This window comes from Triticum aestivum, chromosome 7B (assembly GCF_018294505.1).
Source record: "Triticum aestivum cultivar Chinese Spring chromosome 7B, IWGSC CS RefSeq v2.1, whole genome shotgun sequence".
Lineage (NCBI taxonomy): Eukaryota > Viridiplantae > Streptophyta > Magnoliopsida > Poales > Poaceae > Triticum > Triticum aestivum.
In genome coordinates this window covers 207,169,410-207,177,907 of record NC_057813.1, presented here as the reverse complement: position 1 = coordinate 207,177,907, position 8,498 = coordinate 207,169,410, and positions in this window count along the sequence as shown.

The window sequence follows — 8,498 nt, the reverse complement described above, 5'->3', positions numbered from 1 at the left end:
TTAAAAAAGGGTCTACTAAGGATAATCGATATGTTGTCGTCCTCGGGCATATCAAGAATAACATAGGCTGATAAGATAGTAACATTTGCAACAACGACGGGAACATCCTCGCAAATTCCCATAGGTATAATAGTTGATTTATCAGCCATTTGCAAAGATATTTCAACAGATGTGAGCTTATTCAAATCAAGACTTCTATATAAAGAGAAAGGTATAACAATGACACCAGCTCCAAAATCACTTAAAGCAGTTTTGACATAACTTTTTTTAATGGAGCATGGTATAGTAGGTATTCCTAGATCTCCTCACTTCTTAGGTACTCCACCCTTAAAAGAATAATTTCCAAGCAGGGTGTAAATTTTAGCTTCGGGTATTTTTCTTTTATTAGTGACAGTATTTTTTATGTACTTATCATATGGAGGCATCTTCAAAACAGCAGTCAAGCGAGTACGCAAAAAGACATGTCTAAGCATTTCAACAAAGCGCTTAAATCTTCCTTGTCCTTATTTTTCGGAGGTTCAGTTGAAAAATCATGGGTTTTTGAACCCATGGTTCTCTTTCTTTACCATGTTTTCTAGCAATGAAATCACATTTATCATATCTTTTATTTTTAGGAGGTGGGTTATCAAGATCAACAGCAGGTTCTATTTCTACACATTATCAGATACTTTATCATTATCTGGTCGGGCATCAACATGAACATCATTATCATTATCACTGGGTGGATGTTCATTGCCAGATTGTGTCTCAGCATCAGAACTAGAAACGTCATTATGATTCTCAGAAGGTTCTTCTAGCACAGGTTCACTAGAAGCATGCAAGGTTCTATCATTTTTCTTTTTCTTTTTCTTATTAGATGAACTAGGTGCATCAACATTAATTCTCTAAGAATCCTGCTCAATTCTTTTAGGGTGACCTTCAGGATATACAGGCTCCCGAGTCATTCTACCACCTCTACTCACAACTGTAATAACATGATCATTCATTTTATTGTTCATTTCGTTAAGAAAATCATTTTGTGACTTAGCAACTTGTTCTAACTGGGTGTGAACCATAGATGAATGTTTACTTAAACCTTTGACATCATTAGCAATTCTAAACATCAAGTCACTCAAATGATCAATCATGATAGTATTTCGTTTCAACTGATTGCTAACATACATATTAAAGTGTTCTTGCTTAACAATACAATTATCAAATTCATCCAGGCATTGACTAGCAGATTTATTATAGGGAATATCACCTTCATAAAATCTATAAAGAGAATTTACATTTACTACATGTGTCGGGATATCGAGTCCATGTATTTCTTAAATAGGTGGTAAATTCTTAACATCTTTAGATCTAATACCCTTTTCTTTCATAGATTTCTTAGCCTCTTGCATATCTTCTCGACTGAGGAATAGCATACCTCTCTTCTCCGAAGTCGGCTTAGGTGGTGGTTCAGGATGTGTCCAATCATCGACATTCTTTAACTTATTATTTAATAGTTCTTCAACCTATCCAATAGTTTGTTCCCTAAAAACAGAACCAACGCAACTATCTAGGTAGTCGCTAGAGGCATCGGTTAGTCCATTATAAAAGATATCAAGTATTTTATTTTTCTTAAGAGGATGATCTGGCAAAGCATTAAGTAATTGGAGAAGCCTCCCCCATGCTTGAGGGAGATTCTCTTCTTCAATTTACACAAAGTTAAATATTTCCTGTAAGGCAGATTGTTTCTTATGAGCAGGAAAATATTTTTCATTGAAGTAATATATCATATCCTTGGGACTGCGCACACAAACAGGAGCAAGAGTATTAAACCATTTCTTATCATCACCCTTTAATGAGAAAGGAAACAACTTAAGAATATAGTAATAGCGAATTTTTTCCTCATGAGCAAATATGGTGGCTATATCATTCAATTTGGTAATGTGTGCCACAACAGTTTCATTTTTGTAACTATGAAAAGGATCAGATTCAACTAAAGTGATTAACTCGGGATCGACAGTGAATTCATAATCCATATCAGTAACAAAGATAGGATAAGTAGGAAACATAGGATCATATTTCATTCTCTCTATCATAGATTTTTCTATCAGCTTACTCAATAATTTCTTAACGTCATCCCTATCATTACAAGCAAGAATGTCTCTAGCTGTCTCCCCATCTATAACATAACCTTCAGGTATCTTAGGTGTTTCAACTCTAGTAGGAGAGCTAGGTATAATAGGTGAATCATAATTTTCATCAGTTTCAGCATTCTCAGTTTCTTTATCATTAGCAAGTTGTTTACCAAGAAATTCACCTAGACGCACAATATCATCAAACAACGTGCTAGCATCATCAATTTATAGCAGAAGTAGTATCATCAATTACTCGCGACATCTCAGAATGAATAGCTGGTGGTGGTGCCGCAAGCCTACTTAGAATAGAAGGTGAATCAAGTGCAGAGTGTGATGGCAGTTCCTTACCTCCCCTCGTCTTAGAGGGTACGATCTTAGTATTAGCGTATTTCAAATTCTTCATAATGTAAAATACCAAGTGAACTCAATAAATAGAGCTATACTTCCGGGCAATGACGCCAGAAGAAGCTCTTGATAACCCACAAGTATAGGGGATCACGATAGTCTTTAAGGGTTATATTTCACCCAAATTTATTGATTCGACACAAGGGAGCCAAAGAATATTTATGCGCCTTACCAGTTGAGTTGTCAATTCAACCACACCCAGGAAATTATCTCTCTGCAGCAAAGTGTTTAGTAGCATAGTAGTTTGATAGTTTTGATAGTAGCAGTAGCAGTAGCAATAGGAACAAGAACAGTAACAGTGGTAGTTTGTGATGATTGTAAGAGCAGCAGCAGTAGTAACTTAGCAAAGATCAATATGAGAAAAGGGTAGGCATTGGATCAGTGATGGATATTTGTGTTGGATTACATTCATCATATAACAGTCGCAACCTAGAGAGATACACAATAGCTCCAATTCATCAATGTAACATATACATGTATTCCATATATAGTCATACGTGCTTATAATAAGAACTTGCATGAGATCTTTCGTCCTACCCTCCCGTGGCAGCTGGGTCCATAAGGAAACTAAGGGATATTAAGGCCACCTTTTAATAGAGAGCCAGAACAAAGCATTAACACATGGTGAATACATGGACTCTTCAAATTACAGTCATCCCTGGAGAGTATCCCAATTATTGTCACTTTGGGGTCTACGAATCAGAACAATAACAAGTGCATATAACTAGCAGATAGGATCGAGAACTTAAATATATTCATGAAAACATAGAGGGTTCAGATCTTAAATCATGGCACTCGGTCCCTAGTGACAGGCATTAAGCATAGCAAAGTCATAACAACATCAATCTTGGAACATAGTAGATACTAGGGATCAAGCCCTAGCAAATTGACTCGATTAGATGACAAATTTCATCCAACTCCATCACCGTCCAGCAAGCCTATGAAGGAATTACTCACTCCCAATGGTGAGCATTATGTAATTGTGGGTAAAGAAGGGTTGATGATGACGACAGGGACGAATCCCCCTCTCTGGAGCCCTCCCGATGAAGAACAGGAGGTGGCGACGGCTCTATCTCACAAAACATGATGAAACTTTCTCCTTGAATTTTTCTCCGCAAAACGGTATTTATGGAGTTGGAATTTGGCCAAACAGAGGCTCGAGGGAGTCACGAGCTCATAGTGCGCGCCCTAGGGGGTGGGGGCTGATACGCCTCCAACATATCTATAATTTTTTATTGTTCCATGATGTTATATTATTATTCTTGGATGTTTTACAATCATTTATATCATTTTTTGGTACTAACCTATTAACATAGTGCCCAATGCCAGTTGCTATTTTCTGCTTGTTTTTTACATCGCAGGAAATTAATACCAAACGGAGTTCAAACGCAGCAAAACTTTTTGTGGATTTTTTCTGGACCAGAAGACACCGTATGGGCCAAGAAAGTACCTGAGGGGTGCTCCGAGGGAAGCACAACCCACCAAGGGGCGCCTAGGGGCCCAGGCGCGCCCAGGTGGGTTTTGCCCACCTCAGTGGCCTCCCGCACTGCCTGTTTGCTCTATATATACCCCAATATTCCAGAAACCCTAGGGGAGTCGACGAAAATCAATTCCAGCCGCCGCAAGTTCTAGAAACACCATATCCAATCTAGACACCATCGCAGAGGGGTTCATCATGTCCATTGGTGCCTCTCCGATGATGCGTGAGTAGTTCTTTGTAGATCTACGGGTTTGTAGTTAGTAGCTAGATGGCTTCCTCTTTCTCTCTTGATTCTCAATACAGTGGTCTCTTGGAGATCCATATGATGTAAGTCTTTTTGTCATGTGTTTGTTGGGATCCGATGAACTTTGAGTTTACATCAGATCTATGTTTGTATCCATGAAAGTTATTTGAGTTTTCTTTGATCTCTTATATGCATGATTGATTATAGCCTCGTATCTCTTCTCTGATATTTGGGTTTTGTTTGGCCAACTTGATCTATTTATCTTGCAATGGGAAGAGGTGCTTTGTGATGGGTTCGATCTTACGGTGCTTGATCCCAGTGACAGAAGGGGAAATGACACGTATGTATCGTTGCTATTAAGGATAACAAGATGGGGTCTATTTCTACATAAATAGATCTTGTCTACATCATGTCATCGTTCTTATTGCATTACTCTGTTTCTCCATGAACTTAATACACTAAATGCATGCTGGATAGCGGTCGATGTGTGGAGTAATAGTAGTAGATGCAGGCAAGAGTCGGTCTACTAATCTTGGACATGATGCCTATATAATGATCATTGCCTGGATATCGTCATGATTATTTGAAGTTCTATCAATTGCCCAGCAGTAACTGTTTTCCCACCATTTGCTATTTTTCTCGAGAGAAGCCACTAGTGAAACCTACGGCCCCTGGGTCTCTTCTTTAATATATTTGTTTTCATGATCTATTTTATTTGCTTTTAATTTCAGTTCTATTAAAACAAAAATACAAAAATACATTGTTGCACTTTATTTTATTTGTGCTCCATTTATACTATCTATTACAACTTTATCCCATCTCCTCGCCAAGTTCTGGCGCCGTTACCCGAAAGGGATTAACAACCCCTTTAACACGTCGGGTTGCGTGTATTTGTTATTTGTGTGCAGGGGCGGTTTACGTTGTGTTGCCTGGTTCTCCTACTGGTTCGATAACCTTGGTCTCATCACTAAGGGAAATACCAACCGTTATTGTGCTGCATCATCCCTTCCTCTTTGGGGAAATACTGACGTAGTTCTAGTAGACATCAAAAGGAATTTCTGGTGCCGTTGTCGGGGAGGATCACGTCAAGATAGTTTCCCATCAATGGAATTTCTGGCACCGTTGCCTGGGAGACATCATCAACATCAACCAGGTTCCTAATCACAAATCTCATCTCCTTGCAATTTACATTATTTGAGATTTGCCTCTCATTTTCCTCGCCCCCACTTCACAAAAATTTGTCGTTTTATTCGCCCTCTTTTTCGTCCGCCATTTTCTCGTCAGATTTGTTTTTGAGTGCAATCTTGTTGCATAGTCACCATGACTCAAGAGAACACCAAGTTGTGTGATTTCTCAAATACCAACAACAATGATTTTATTAGCACTCCGATTGCTCCTCCCGCTACTAGTGCGGAGTCTTGTGATATTAATACTGCTTTGCTGAATCTTGTTATGAAATATCAATTTGCCGGTACTCCTAATGAGGATGTTGCGTCCCGTCTTAACACATTCGTGGAATTATGCGATATGCAAAAGAGAAAAGATGTGGACAATAATCTTGTGAAGTTGAAATTATTTCTGTTTTCTTTGCGAGATCACGCAAAAATTTGGTTTTCTTCTTTGCCTCGCAATAGTATCGATTATTGGAACAAGTGCAAGGATGCTTTTATTACTAAGTATTTTCTGCCCGCAAAAATCATTTCCCTTAGAACCCAGATCATGAATTTCAAGCAACTTGAACATGAGCATGTTGCACAATCTTGGGAAAGGATGAAATTGATACTGAGGAATTGCCCAACTCATGGGTTAAGTCTTTGGGTGATCATATAAAAAATTATGCGGGGTTGAATTTTGTTTCTCGTAATCTTTTAGATTCCGCCGCAGGGGGTACTTTTATGGAAATTACTTTGGGTGAAGCTACTAAATTTCTAGACAATATTATGGCCAATTACTCACAATGGCATACAGAAAGAGCTCCTACTAGTAAAAAAGTCAATTCGGTAGAAGAGATAAATTCTTTGAGTGAAAAAGTTGATGCTCTTATGAAGTTGGTTGCAAATAAAAGTGCTCCTATTGATTTTAATGATGTGCCTTTGTCTACTTTTATTGAGCAAAATAGTGATGCCATAGATGTGAATTTTATCTCAGGAAACAATTTCAATAACAATCCTTATAGAGGTAATTTTAATCCTAGGCCTTTTCTTAGTAGTTCCTCTAGTAATTATGGTAATTCCTATGGTAATCATTCTTATAATAATAATAGAAACACCTCAGGTCTTGAGAATAATATTAAAGAAATTATCAATACTCAAAAAGTTTTCAATGCTACGACATAAGAAAAGCTGAATAAGGTTGATGATATGTCTAGAAGTATTGATATAATTTCTCATGATGTAGAAACTCTCAAGATGAAATTTTTTGTGCCTAATGTTGAAGAATCAATTAAAGCTATTTATGTTTCTATGGACGAAAGTAAGAAAAGAACCGCTATGCTTAGAGCTAAAAGAGAATTTTTAGAAAAAGTGTTTTCTAGCGATTGCTTTCATAAAAGTGATGAAGATCTTAAAATGATTGGTGTTTATTCTATTGATTGTTTGTTTATTAAAATTAATATTGATGAAAAAGGGATTGGAGAAGAGTCAACTTTAGTTAGAAGGCATCCCTATAATTCGGAGGGTGAAAGTCTTGTTTTTTTTTTTTGATAAAAGTGGGTTTGAAGAGGTCAAGACTTTAACTAGTGATGTGCCCACTATTTTGGATTGCAAAGACTTTAATTATGATAGTTTTTGTTTGGTTTATTGTATTTCTTTGTTGCAATCCATGATACATTCACTCAATGCTTATGAACAAAATAAAGCTTTTACTAAACGTATTGTTGATGCTATGATGAAAGCTTTTGAAGAAAAGTTGGAATTAGAAGTTTCAATCCCTAGAAAATTACATGATGAATGGGAACCTACCATCAAAGTTAAGATTAAAAATTATGAGTGTTTTGCTTTATGTGATTTGGGTGCTAGTGTTTCTACAATTCTGAAATCTTCATGTGATGTGCTTGGTCTTACCGATATTGAAGAATGCTCTTTAAATTTGTACTTGCATATTCCACTATTAAAAAGCCTATGGGAAGAATTAATTATGTTCTTATTATTTCAAATAGGAATTATGTGCCCATAGATTTTATTGTTCTTGATATTGATTGCAATCTGTCTTGTCCAATTATACTTGGTAGATCGTTTTTACATACTATTGGTGTCGTGATTGGTATAAAACAGGGCAATATTAAATTTCAATTTCCACTAAGGAAGGGTATGGAACACTTCCCTAGAACAAGAATTAGGCCACCATATGAATCAATCATGAGGGCATCATATGGATCTAGAACCAAAGATGACAAAACTTAGATCCTTCATGTTATGCCTAGCTAGGGGCGTAAAACCATAGCGCTCGTTGGGAGGCAACGCAACTTGTATCTTTTTGATTTTTGGTTTTCTTGCTGTTTTCAATATAATACACAATTATGCCTCTGATTAGATGTGTTTTTGTGGTTTAAATTAGTGTTTGTGCCAAGCAAGGACTTTGGGGTGATTTGGGTGAGAGTTGATTTGATCTTGCTGAAAAACAAAAACTTTTGCGCTCATGAAATTATTTTTCATTTTTACAAAAAGAGTGATTTTGAGTTGGTTCTTTTTGCAAAAGATTAATAAACAAATTTCCCATGTCTTCCTATTTTTCAGGATTTTTGGAGTTACATAAGTATTCTAAGTAGTCAGATTACTCTAGACTGTTCTGTTTTTGACAGATTCTGTTTTCTTTGTGTTGTGTCCTTGTTTTGATGATTCTATAGTTTTCTATGAAGAGTTTTTGCCATATAAAAGTTGGAATACAGTAGATATAATGCAAAAATAAAATATGAATGGGTTTGCAACAGTACTTATAGTAGTGGTTTGCTTTCTTACACTAACGGATCTCACGAAGGTTTTGTTGAGTTTTGTGTTATTGAAGTTTTCAAGTTTTGGGTGATCTTACAATGGATGAAGGAATAATGATTAAAAAAAGGATAAGCTTGGGGATTCCCGAGGCACCCCAAGATAATATTCAAGAAGTAGCAAGCAACTAAGCTTGGGGATGCCCCCGGATGGCATCCCCTCTTTCTTCTAATAACCATCGGTATTTTACTTTGCTTGGAGTGTCTTGTGTGATATGAGTCTTTGCTTGTTTTGATTTGTGTTTTAAGTCTTGAATCCTTGCTGGACACACCTTT